Source organism: Pongo abelii, chromosome 10, assembly GCF_028885655.2.
Source record: "Pongo abelii isolate AG06213 chromosome 10, NHGRI_mPonAbe1-v2.0_pri, whole genome shotgun sequence".
NCBI lineage: Eukaryota > Metazoa > Chordata > Mammalia > Primates > Hominidae > Pongo > Pongo abelii.
The window spans coordinates 1,380,301-1,394,214 of record NC_071995.2 but is presented as its reverse complement, the minus strand read 5'-3'; the positions used below and the strand labels follow the sequence as shown (position 1 = coordinate 1,394,214).

The 13,914-nt window shown below is 39.6% G+C and overlaps 1 protein-coding gene and 1 long non-coding RNA gene across 41 annotated transcripts in view; one reads left to right on the top strand and one right to left on the bottom strand.

Annotated features, from left to right (window-relative positions):
• ERC1 (ELKS/RAB6-interacting/CAST family member 1) overlaps positions 1–13,914 on the bottom strand; it is a 511,501-nt gene that overhangs the window by 138,378 nt on the left and 359,209 nt on the right. The gene's annotated exons all lie outside the window — the stretch shown is intronic.
• LOC129049301 (uncharacterized) overlaps positions 1–13,914 on the top strand; it is a 117,940-nt gene that overhangs the window by 20,435 nt on the left and 83,591 nt on the right. For 11 of the 14 annotated variants that reach the window (XR_008512287.1, XR_008512271.1, XR_008512270.1 and 8 more), the window contains exons 1-3: positions 734–872; positions 2,329–2,409; positions 4,237–4,322. This is a non-coding gene — a long non-coding RNA (uncharacterized LOC129049301). The other 3 variants (XR_010135629.1, XR_010135630.1, XR_010135631.1) reach the window with 2 other exon arrangements.

The following is a 13,914-nucleotide window of genomic DNA, read 5'->3' as shown; positions in this document are numbered from 1 at the left end:
CACCACCATCCATATCCAAAGATTTTTCATTTTCCCGAAAAGAAACTCTATACCTATGAAAGGCTAACACCCCTCCTCTGCCCCTTCCAGCCCTTGGCAGCCACCATTCTACTTTCTGTGTGTTTGAATCTGACTACTCCAGGTACCTCACATAAGTAGGATCACACAGCATTTGGCCTTTTGTATCTGGCTTATTTCACCTAGCATGATTCGAGCACAATGTATTTTTATGCTTCCAAATTTAAATAATGTGGAAGATACAAATTACCCTATGAAAATTGTTTCCTGGAGTCTTCTTTTCCAACTCTTTGAGAGAGAGAAAGAGACGGAGAGAGAGAGACAGAGAGAGAGAGACACAGACAGAGCTCTGAAGATCAACGGTTCTTATCTAGCCACTGCTGGACTAAGAAGGCAGAGCTGGCAAGTGCCAAGATCAGATGGACAGAGCAGAGGAGAAAAGGTCTAGGGCAGAAGAACTCATAAGACCTGGTGAATGCTAGCAACTTTGCTGGGGTCCTGATGTCCTTTTTCATTAAGTCTAGTTAAAAATACACAACCACAGCTTCAGTGCTGTCAGACTGAATATGATGCAGAATCTCTGTGAATCACTTGTTTTTGGCCACTTAGTGTTAAATATCATTTATGGTGATACTGAAAATTTGTTCAAGAAACGAGATATTTATAGGAATTCTAATATTTGATTAAAATTCACAGGCACACAATAGTGTATCTTACCTTCTAGAGGGATGTAAGATAATGACATCTGAAGAAATACTAGCAACTAAATAAAACAACTTGGAGATAAAAGGTCTAAAAGCAAATAACGAACTGCATGGAAAAACAGAATGACTTTAAGAAGCATTGGAATCCAGGTGCTTTTCCAATGAATATTTTAAATAAAATTCAGCCCCATGGCTCTAAAGAAGGTCCCAGTGAACTCCGGACATTCTTTCCACTCTTTCCCCCACACTTCATACAGAAAGTCAAGCTGCTAGTTTCATCCCATACTGTTGATGAGTTGATAGTAAGTAAAGGCCTTCCAAATATTACATCCTCAGTTTTTTAATGAATAATCACGGTCTTATAAATGTGGTACTCTGTGGCCCAATGTTCCAGAGTTTTGCTCTCCTGGAGGCACTTTCATGAAAACCAACTTCATGAGAGATTTTCATTCCATATTCATGACGGTGGAATGTGAATTTAGGCTAAGTTTTTAGATATAGGTCTCAGTTTTAGTGCTCAAGATTAAGAAGGTAGCAGGGCTCCTGGTATTTAAGCAGTTCTAGCTTCCCTTATGAAGGAGGCACCCAAAACTCATTTAATCAAATCATGCATTTCTACAAATTGTTTACTAGTTTAATAAAAACAGGCAATTTTTTATTTTTATTTTTTGTTTCTTTTTAAAATTATTATTATACTTTAAGTTTTAGGGTACACATGCACAACGTGCATGTTTGTTACATATGTATACATGTGCCATGTTGGTGTGCTGCACCCATTAACTCGTCATTTAGCATTAGGTCTATCTCCTAATGCTATCCCTCCCCCCTCCCCCCACCCCACAACAGTCCCTGGTGTGTGATATTCCCCTTCCTGTGTCCATGAAAACAGGCAATTTTTTTTTAGGCCAGAGACTGAAATAGCATATCCTCAGTTTCGTGGGTCCATCTTTGAGTATCTTCCATTCATCTTCTATGCCCACCTTTGTTTTTTTTTGAGACAGAGTCTCACTCCCATCACCCAGGCTGGAGTGCAGTGGTGACATCACAGCCAGCTGCAGCCTAGATTTCCCAGACTCTGGTGATTCTCCCACATCAGCATCCTAAGTAGCTTGGACTACATACCAAGTAGCTGGCATCCCCATACCCAGCTTATTCTATTCTATTTATTTATTTTTATTAGAGAGGGGGTTTCACCATGTGGCCCAGGCTGCTCTCCTGGGCTCAAGTGATCCTCTCACTTTGGCCTCCCAAAGTGCTGGAATTACAGGTGTAAGCCACTGTACCCAGCCCTGTATTTCCTTAAATGTTACTTTAGCAAAAGTTATCTAGCTGCTTCCTTTATAAAATATACTTGTACTTATATTTGAAATGAAAGATATGTTCTTCAGGGAGTTAATTTTGGGAAGTTACACAAAAATTTATTCTAGTGATGCCGCCAATTTTCTCTTTAAGCTTCACAGTTTTATTGCATTATTTAAATATTGGAATTATGACAAATACCCTTTTTATTAACTGAATTTTAATTTAGACACCAAGTCTTGTGCACAATGAATCAGAGTGATATGTTTTGGATTACAGTGAAGTGTAAGTACATATTTATTTTTAGGGGCATCCTGCAAACTGGCTCTGAAAGCAATTTCCAAGAAAAGGATCACAAATATATTTGAGCCATGACAGCCCCAATGAAGTAAGTGTAAAATCACCTATATGACTAATGTGAGACTCTATTGGATCTTAAGTTCCAACGTTCTTATTTTTTGATAGAAAGATTCTTCTACTTCATAGCTAAGCTTCATTTTCTTCATGACTAGAGAGTCCCTTCTGTTGAATATGACATCCTTGTTTATATTCTAAGCTTCTTTACTTTTGACTTATACTTAATAATGTCTGTCAATAGTAAAATAGACAATATAACTGAAATTAAAAAATCAGAAGAGAAATTAAGAAATTACAATAAGCCTCAGAATGCCTTCTTAAACAGACAAAAAAAGAAGATGCCAGAGGAGAAGGGAGTACCTAGTTACGACAATGCCTGCTCACTTGTTATTTACTGTTTAGAATAAGATCCACTAAAAATTTTTAAGATTTACATTAATTTGCAAAATAATGGCACATAGTATCTTTCTTTAAAAAAAAGCCTAATCTATAGAATTAGTCAACTATCAAATTGTATATAAAATGTATCTATATATTCTCCATGTTAGAAGACTCTAAAGATGATGTAACTCTTTTGTGATACACAAATATATAGAGACCAAAAGTCCTTTCAATATAATACGTAGGGAACTACAATTTATGGTGAAACATTATAATAGGAAGGAAAACAACATCAATTCAGTGACTGGGCCAAGGTTTGACTATTCCCTCCCAAACTCATGTTGAAATTTAACTGCCCTTTGTAACAGTATTAATAGGTAGAACCCTTAGGGTGTGTTACAGGCCACGACCGCTGTGTCTTCATGAATGGATTACAGCCATTATTGTAAGGGTAGGTCTGTTAATGAGGAAGCGGAGTCTCTGTAAAAGGAGGAGTTTTACCTCCTTTTAGCTGCCTTCCGCCTTTCTCTTACCCTCTCTTTGCCCTTCCACCATGGGATGACACAGCAAAAAGACCCTTGCCAGGTGTTGGTTCCTTGCTTTTGGACTTTCCAGCTTCCAGAACCATAAGCCAAAATTTCTGTTCACTATAAATTACTCAGTCTGTGGTACTCTATTATTGCAGAAATAAAATGAACTAAGACCATCTTAGACTGTTGCTTACAGTCATAGTTCTAGTGAGTTGCCTCTATTTCTGTTGAGTGTAGAAGTGATTCCTGGATTCTACCTAATGTCTACCTATTTTGACAGAACTCGTAAAGAAAATATGTTTAATTTGACCTAAAATGATTGATTATTCAACTCCTCACCATGCTACAATTACTGATCCTCAGGGAGAAAGCCTCGACTGAGCCTACTTTTCCCTAAAGCTGTTATGCTTTCTATTTCCCTACCTTGGTCAAAGTTTTGAGGGCTCCAATATAGTACTAATGACAATTATGGATTCCTGACTTCAAGGCAGCAGAGCAAAGACCTATCAGTGACATTTTCCTCCAGAAAATTACTCCCAAACACCAGAACAAGAAAACGAAGCAAACTCTATCTTGAAGCAAACATAATTCTCATGCCAAACTATAATGGTTAAAGTGAAAATGGATATGGAAATTCTAAATGATTTAGCATATGAAAATCAATCCAGAGTGCGAACCTACTACTTAGCTTCATCTCTTGAGGCTCAAGCTCAGCTTCCCCTCCTCCAACTTCATCCCCAGATCTCCAGCACAGATCAGTGGATTCAAGACATAATTCAGTCTATGAGCGGGAAGCAGCTTTCCCCTGCAGAACCCAAGAGCTCACAAATAGGTCAACGGCTGTGGAGAGTTGTATAGCTTATTACACGGTATCAGATTTGCTTTATAATGGTGGTTCTCAAACATGAAAGAAATTATTCAAAATGGAAATCTGTGCTCTACTCTAGACCTACTGAGTTTCCGGAATGGACATCTATACTTGAGATCCACTGTTTTAGACGAAGATGAGCTGATTAAAAAGACCAACATTAAGGTATTACATACCTCTGATTCCCTATATCCTTGCCAAGACTGGATTTTTAGCATTTGTATGTACTTTCCTAATTCAGTAAGTTTATAAAAAGAATCTTTCAATTCCATAGTGAAAATGATCAAAGTAACTTTCGACTCTTAAATTCTGATGATATTGCAGGCACTCATAATGTTGATCATTATTGGACTTAGAAATATTATGCAGCGATGACTTTTATGGGTTGGTTCTATCTAACGTATTATTTGAAAAAAAAAAAAAAAGTTTAGTGTTTTTTTTTTTTTTGAACAGACAAGGCCTTGCTACGTTGTCCGGGTTGGGGTGCAATGTTTTTTCACAGGCATGATCGCAGCTCACTGTAGCCTCAAACTGCTGGGCTCAAGCCATCCTCCCAAGAAGTCGGGACTACAGGCATGTACCACAAGAACATCCTATAACACATTCTTGGGCAAATCTCCTCCTATTTTCCTGGCAGGGGCTATCACAAGACAGATAGGTGAATTTAGGATCTTCTGCTTTCTACATATCTGCCTTTAAAAATAGCTGGCAAGCCAAGGGAGTTTCTGTTAGGGATTTACTCAAATCCTATCAAAATCTCTACTGAATTATGTCTTAAACCCACTGATCTGCGCTGGAGATCTGGGGATGAAGTTGGAGGAGGGGAAGCTGAGCTTGAGCCTCAAGAGATGAAGCTAAGTAGTAGGTTCACAGTAACATCTGGAGATGGTCTGATAAAGAGATTTACTTTGGCCTTTTCTCTCATTTTGTCTTTATTATTTTACAATAGTATGTCCTTTACTCTTCATGTTTGATAGTGTATATAACATGAACAGAAAATTTCAGAATACAATCTTTCCATTATGAAGACGTAGTCCCTTCAAACTAAGGTACACCTGTTGTTATATATGTCTACTTTTGGACTACACCATTTATCTTGTCTTCTTTCCTTAGGAAGTCTCTGTCTCCAAAAGAAAATAAAGCCTTCTTACATTGTCTCTCAGAACTCAAACTCCAGAATGCTTCTCCTTATTTAGATGTCTGTTTTAAGAATTATTGAATGCTTTCAGCAATTAATCTCTGCACTTTGTCACTGTCCCACTGTTTATTTAACCTTTCCCAGTTTTAGATGGATAACATGTCCGTACCAGCTGTCCACACTGTGCTACCGAGGGGGCTGGCTTGCCTTTCTTTAGCCTGTGCTGCATTCCACGTCTGTTTGCCATGACATCTGCTAGAAGAATGCCAGCAGTGTCAGGGCACTCAGGTCTCCACCTCCAGCAAAATCAAGATCCAATTGTGTCTTGATCTCATAAAATGGCCAACATTACACAGAACATCTAATTTTGGGATTTGTGGTACACTTAAATAAAAAGTAGGAACTGCTCCAGTGAGTAAGTATCCGAGATATACTCCTATAGCTGTATAGGAAGCTTATGAAAGCTGTCAGGGATATACATGAGTGCATGCTGGGATGCTGAGAGAGAACCGAAGACATTGGGGCTACTGAGATCTTGGAGGTCACCAAAAACATTTGTTGGCCAAATGGATGAAAACAAACCCGGTAATTTATTACCTTCTTGCATTAATGATTCAACAATTTTATTATTCATCAGCTATCAATTTGTTGGCAAAAACTATAAGAGTCCCTTTTCTCCTACACAGGTTTGGAACGAGACACCTGGTATGTAAATTCTGTGGGAACGGGCAAATGACTATGCATCAGGCAGATAAGTTATCATCAGCTGGAACGGTCCCATCTTTTCTGCATCCTCCTATAGGTTCTAGCTGCTTGCCAAATGCCAGACAAAATTTAAAAACAATGCTTACTACACCAATTTTTCCTTTTAATAAGGGGCATATGGTTAAAGTAGGCATAAAAAGATGGAAAGTGCAGACTTTTAAAATGAAAGTGTTTTTGTTTTTAATTTGAAGGTTCTCTCCTTAGCTATGGCATTATTTTTATTAGGGAAAAATATGCTCAAAATAGTAAAGCAATAACCTTTACTGCCTACTGAGTCACACAACCTACTTCTCAAAGATACAAAAAAAAAACCAGCAACTGAAAATATTATTTCAAAGCAAGTTTTAGAATTCTATTATCTATGAACTCAATTTTTTAAGCTTTAAACTTTTGCATATTTTAAAACAATAGCAGTAAAGATTTCAAAACTATAGAAATGGATACCTATTACTGTGTATATTTTGCATATGACCTCTGGATCTCTTCTTCCTCTCAATGGAATATAAATATATAAATACACACACACACACACACACACACACACACACACACACTCTTTTTTTTTAGACAGAGTCTCACTTTGTCACCCAGGCAGGAGTGCAGTGGTGTGATCTCAGCTCACTGCAGCCTTGACCTCCTGGGCTCAAGCGATCCTCCCACCTCAGCCCTGCAAGTAGCTGGGACCACAGGCATGTGCCACCAGGCCTGGCTAATTTTTTTTGTATATTTTGTAGAGACAGGGTTTCATCATGTTGCCCAGGCTGGTCCTGAATTTCTGAGCTCAAGCAATCCACCCACGTCAGCCTCCCAAAGTGCTAGGATTACAGGCGTAAGCCACCGCACCCAGCCAGGACCAAATATTTTATCTCACTTACAACACTTCTATTTTACCTTACATTAAAGCTATTTTTCCCATTTCTGAAGCTGGTTGATGGAATTAACTTCATCATGTCCACCCTCAATTCAGCCAATCTTTGACTCAGCTTTAGTGGTTCACTGGTGCCCACCTCATAGAGTGAATTCAATTTCCCAAAATACCCTTCTGTCTGTGACCAGTTGGAGCTGATGATCAGAGCAAGAGGAATAAAGACAAGACGCTTTCTCTTGTTATTTACAGTCAGCTCCACAGGCCAAACTTTACCTCTGGCATACATAGCTATTCTCTAGGTCAGTATTTCTCAAAAGCACATTCCACAGAAGTACAGCAAGTTAGAGTAACAAATAAGCATGACAAAAGATTTCCATGGTCAAGGATGTTTGAGGAACACTGGTCATAACAGCACTGCTGCAGAACTTAGAAAAGCTTTTTATGGTGTAGGTTGCATATCTTTAATAGGAGCCTATATTTTAAAGCAGGAACCAGCAAGCTACTGCCACTCATGGTCAGTCAGCCCATGACCCGTGAGCAAAGAATGGCTTTTCCATTTTTAAATGGTTGAAAAAAAGAAAATAATAATATAACACATAACATATAATAATTACATTTTGTGAAAATTATATGAAATTCAAAGTTTAGTGTCCACAAATAAAATTTTAGTGGAACAAAACCTTGCTCATTTGCTTACATATTTTCTATGGCTGCTTTGGTGCTACAAGAGATTTGAGTAGTGTGACAGAGACCAAATGGCCCACAAAACCCAGTAAGTTTACAATCTGGCCCCTGAAAAAGTTCCAACCCTACCTATAAAGTATTTTCCAAACTTAATTGATCATGAACCCCACCTTCTCTTTTTTCTGGGTGAAACATCACTTAACACCTTGAGGGATACTAGTACACGAGAAAACAGTTTGAGAAGTGGTGATTTAAAGATAAATCAGTGGGCGGACTGCTGTAATCCCAGGATTTTGGGAGGCTGAGGTGGGCAGATCATCTGAGGTCAGTAGTTCCAGACCAGCATGGCCAACTTGGTGACACCCCGTCTCTACAAAAACACAAAAACTAGCTGGGTGCACTCCTGTAGTCTCAGTTACTCGGGAGGCTGAGGCAGGAAAATCAACTGAACCTAGAACACGGAGGCTGCAGTGAGCCGATACTGCGCTTCGGCACTCCAGCCTGGATGACAGAGCAAGGCTCCGTTGCGCCCTGACCCAAGAAAAGGATACATAAATGATTCTTCAAGAATATGAATGAACTGGGTAACACTCACTATAATTAGCATTGCCAGCATGATTACTATAGAGCCAGATATTCTACTAGGCATCTTCAACTAAGTTTTTTTTTTTTTTTTTTTTTTTTTAAGATGGAGTTTCACTCGTCGCCCAGACTGGAATGCAATGGCGCAATCTCAGCTCACTGAAACCCCTGCCTCCCAGGTTCAAATGATTCTCCTGCCTTGGCCTCCTGAGTAGCTGGGGTTACAGGTGCCTGCCACCATGCACAGCTAGTTTTTCTAATTTTAGTAGACACGGGTTTCACCATGTCGGCCAGGCTGATCTCGAAGTCCTGACCTCAAGTGATTGGCCCACCTCGGCCTCCCAAAGTGCTGGGATTGCAGGCGTGAGCCACCATACCTGGCCTTAACTAAGTAATTTAATCTTTACATCAACCTTATGAATTTGGGGAGATACCTGGTAGGCAGTTGTACTGACAGTCCTGCATTCAGGACCTGATTAAAGATTACGTGGGAATAATCAGCACTGAAAGTAATTGAAATCACAGGAGTACACAAGACCACCAAGACAAGACACGAGACCACCAAGATAAGAGGCGGGGCACACAGCACTGGTGGAAGAAGTCTATGAAGAACTGAGGGGGAATGGTCTTAGAGGAAAAAGAAAACCAAAAGAAGGTGGTCCCTTGGAAGCCAAAGATAAAGAAAGTTTCCAGAAATAAGAAGAGATTAAACATGTTAAAGATTCACAGGCAGGTCAAGATAAAGAATACAAAATTTCCACTGGATTTAGATTTTCGAAAGTTACTACTTTGGAGAGTAGTTTCAGGGCTGGAGGCAGAAGCTGTATTGCAATGGGCTGAGCAGTAAACAGCAGTGAAGAGGTGGAAAGAGATCATAAATCAGTCTTTCAAGATCACACAAAACAAAACCAGAATCACAAACTCTTCACTTAACAAGAGACCTTACAGATCAGATCCACTCATGAAAATCATGGCTTTTGTTCCACACCGCATGGCTGCCAAGTGGCTCTCCAGCCTATGTTTAAACACATTGAATGAGCTGCTCTCCAGCCTATGTTTAAACACATTGAATGAGCTGCTCTCCAGCCCATGTTTAAACACATTGAATGAGCTGCTCTCCAGCCTATGTTTAAACACACTGAATGAGCTGCTCTCCAGCCCATGTTTAAACACATTGAATGAGCTGGCGCCTATACCAGCTTTGACAACCTCTTAGGAAATTACTTATAGAACTGATCCCAAAAGCTCTTTGTTTTTAAGTTTTATTTATATTTTTTATTATCTTGCATAATTATTAAGACTGAAAGAGCTGTCTCTTTGTGACCTTAGTTCTATTCCTTTAAGCTCCATAAAAGAAATTCAAAAATTCAATCACTCTTTCAAATAACTGTCCTTAAAATATTTGAATAATGTTCTCCTGTCTCTTTAGCGTTAAATAATTATTTGTAGGCCGGGCGCGGCGGCTCACGCCTGTAATCCCAGCACTTTGGGAGGCCGAGGCAGGCGGATCATGAGGTCAGATCGAGACCATCCTGGCTAACACAGTGAAACCCCGTCTCTACTAAAAATACAAAAAATTAGCCGGGTGTGTTGGCAGGTGCCTGTACTCCCAGCTACTTGGGAGGCTGAGGCAGGAGAATGGCGTGAACCCGGGAGGCGGAGCTTGCAGTGAGCCGAGATAGCGCCACCGCACTCCAGCCTGGGTGACAGAGAGAGACTCCATCTCAGAAAAAAAAAAAAAAAAAGAAAAGAAAAGAAAAGAAGACTTGATTGCTTTTCATGCCCAATAATTTTATCAAGGTGAGAGTTAAAAGATCTGACTGAATATACATGCTTAAATCACACTCATCTATATTTTTAAAATAAAAAAGGCATTTAAACTTAAAGTAGTCCTATTCTAGAGTAAATACACATTCCCTTACATAGGATATAATGAATATGTATTTGTATGTACTTTGAAAGAAACAAAAAGAGAAAAAGCAATAGAAAGAATAAAGTAAAAACAAGTGCTACAGTCTCCAATAACAATCTCTCATTAAACAGATTTTCTTTCTCTCAAATGTCTGCGACCACCATGTGCATGGGCAAGTGTACCAGAGAAAACTGCATTAAGAGCTCAGACTGAAGGTCAAGGAGGACAAGAAATTATTTGGCGGGGGGGGGGGGGCGGGGGGGGCGGTTTACTTACAGATCTCAATGTGATGTTTTCTGAATTAAGAAGATAAATTCTAATATCATTCTAGCTATTATAATATAAAAATTCAGCCTTCTATGAGAAAGATAAGTATATATAAATACATAAACTATACATGATGACATTCAAACCATTTGCAGTTTGGCTCCAACCTAAATTTTCCAGCCTGATGGTCCAGTGATTTGGAAATTTCTCATATTCCCCCAATACATGCTGCCTTTCCCAGTGCCTTTTTAATCCTTTTCAATTAAAATGGCAGTCTTTTAAACCCCTTTTGCCCTTGCTGGTTCAGCTCAGTTCGCCACACATTTATTAAATGCCTTCTATGTGACAAAGGTCACCAGGAACACTGAGAAAACTAGGATGGGTATTCAATCTCAAAATGCTATCCTGAGAAAGCTCCTAAGCAACAGGAACAGGGTGACATGATGAAGGCTTGTGGTAGAAGGAGCCTGGTGAGCTCTAAGAGTCCTTGAGGCAATGAGATGGTTAAGGCCTGGGGACTCTTGAAACTCTGGGGAGAACTGGGTATTTCAGAATGCTGTTGCTGGGTTAAAGCTGGAGGCCTAATGGATCCTTGGGCCCTTTGAAGCAGTATACACTCAGTAGTGATTTACTTACCAACCGTTTAACCATTATTATAAATCATGTACCATTAATTTATAAATAATATGTGTTTAAATATTCAAATATTAAGAGAATGAGAAGATAAGCCACAGAATAGGAGAAAATACTTGCAAAAGATACATTTGATAAAGGACTGTTATCCAAAATATACAAAAGACACTTAAAATTCAGCACTAAGAAAATAAATGATCTAATTAAAAAATGGGCCTTATGATACACTGCATGTATTAAAACATCACTATGTATCCCATAAATATGTACAATTATGTTGTATCAATTAAAAATTGAAAATATTATAAAAAACAAAACAAGATAAAAGGAAGAAAGTGCACCAGAGACCTTAACAGACACCTCACCAAAGAATATATACAGATGGCACATAAGCATGCAAAAAGATGCTCCACATCATATGTAATCAGGAAATGCATATGAGAACAATGAGATATCACTACACACTTACTACAAAATCCAGAACACACACACTACCAGATGATGGCAAGAATGCCGAGCAACAGGAGTTCCCATTCACCGCTGGTGGGAATGCAAAACGGTACAGCACTTTGGAAGACAGTTTGGCAGTTCTGTACACAACTAAACATACTCTTAAGATCTGGCCATCGCACGCCTTAGTATTTACTCAAAACATAGAAATTATTTGAAAAACATGGGCAACACTTTATAGAAATAAATCCAAGAGAAAAGTATCAGTGACAACAGGACTAGACTATATTTCAGAGCTATTCTTTAGATTTGTAAGCAGTAAATCAGAGACTGGATAAACACAGCACACAAAAAGTCTAAGGATATTGCTATGGTGTGGATATGGTTTGTCTGTCCCCACCAAAACTCATGTTGAAATTTGATTCCCAGTATGACGGTGTTGGGAGGTGGGGCCTAATGGGAGGTGTTCAGGTCATGGGGGGGCGGTGAATCCTTCAGGAACGGCTTGGTGCTGTTCTTGTGGTAGGGAGTGAGTTCCCCCTCTGACAAGACTGCATTAGGTATTGCAGGGAACAAACAGATTAGTTCCCAGGAGAGTGGGTTGTGATAAAGCCAGGACGGACTCTCAGGTTCTCTTGTTTCCATGTGTCCCCTTCCCCTTTGACCTACTCTGCTATTGCTATTTTGTGACGCAGCATGAAAGCCCTTGCCAGAAGCCAGGGCCATGCCCTTGAACTTCTTAGCCCACAGAACCATGAGCTAAATAAACCTTGTTACATTATAAATTATCCAGGCGCAGGTATTCTTTTATAACAACACACAACAGACTAAGACAGATACACTCTAAGAAGGATGAACTTAATTAGCTCTAGAACTGTAAGTCCCTATAAAACAGGAAGAAATCTTGTACACGACATGAGCTCCTGCTGGCTCTGTCCTATCTGACTTCATGGATTTATGGCAGTTTCCCAGTTAAAGGCCCATCCCATAGACCATGTGTGGCTTACATATTTGCCATTCCTACTGTGGTATGGCATAAATAAATCATGAGGCTTGGGTCAGTACAGCCAGCCTGTAAAGTGATTCATGGAGCCAGAAGTACCATCCCCTAGGACTGTGTACTTTATTACAGTAAACCTCAGAACAAGATACAATTTCCTGACTTAAGAAGCAGCCTTTAAATCAGGACACCTGGACAGCCTTGGAACCACTTAAAAAATACAATAGGTCTCAACCCACCATTGTTTCTCAGTGCTGGCCTACGCCTGCCCCAGGCCTGTTCTTTTAACACTAACTACTAAATTCAGAAAGAGTCCCTTCTGAGTGAATTACTGTGGTGAAAGAATTACAGAATAAATTTAACGCATCCCATCCTCTTATCTCCATTGTTTTCTGTTTTTCCCTGACTTCACTTACCCACTGAGGGAAATAACATTCCCCAAGACGAATTTTTCCCTCATCCTTTAAAACTCATAAACCAGGAGGAGTCCCTTTTGGTGCCAAAAGAAGAAAGCACAACACTGTGAACCTGGTTTCCCTCCTCAATAAGGAGCAGTAGAGTGGACCTGGAGACAAAGTTGTCAGAGCATTCTCTGCTTAGAGACCTATGCTGCAGTCAGTGCTATTTTATGTAAATTACATATACTTTAAACCAACACTGGCAAGAGGGCCATACTCTTGCTTAGGAAAGCTGGAAGTCTAACCAGTTGTAAAGGTTATGTGTTTGATGAACTCCTAAAAGTTTTTTAAGGTCTAAGTATAATCAAGCTATCTTTTATGTTCTCAACTCTGAATAAAATGCTGGAAGCAGCTAAAATGGCCAACACATTCCAAGGTATCAAAAATAACTTTTTTTTTTTTTTTTTTTTTGAGACGGTCTCACTCTGTCGCCCAGGTTGGAGTGCAGTGGCACGATCTCGGCTCACTGCAACCTCTGCCTCCCGGGTTCAAGTGATTCTCCTGTCTCAGCCTCCCGAGTAGCTGGGACTACAGGTGCATGCCACTACGCCCGACTAATTTTTGTATTTTTTAGTAAAGACAGGGTTTCACCATATTGGACCAGGCTGGTCTTGGACTCCTGATCTTGTGATCCGCCCACCTCGGCCTCCCAAAGTGCTGGGATTACAGGCATGAGCCACTGTGCCCGGCCAAAAAGAACTCTTTTTAAGCCAAGATCTCGAACACTTTTTAGCTAGGACAAAAAGCTATTAATCCTAATCAACCTCACTTTACGGATTTACTGAAGCCTAGAAGCCAAAGGTCAGTCACATACTAACACTGTTTTATGCTTCTTCTTGTAGAAACCCTGGAGAAAAAGAAGTATTGGGACTCTGTTATAAACATGGAACTGACTCCAATGTCGTTGTTTTCTTGGGTACAACTTGAGGAAAATTTCCTTTTTTCAATAGACGTCTACTTGTTGAATATGTTTTGAGGACATGCAGCCAACAACAGACAC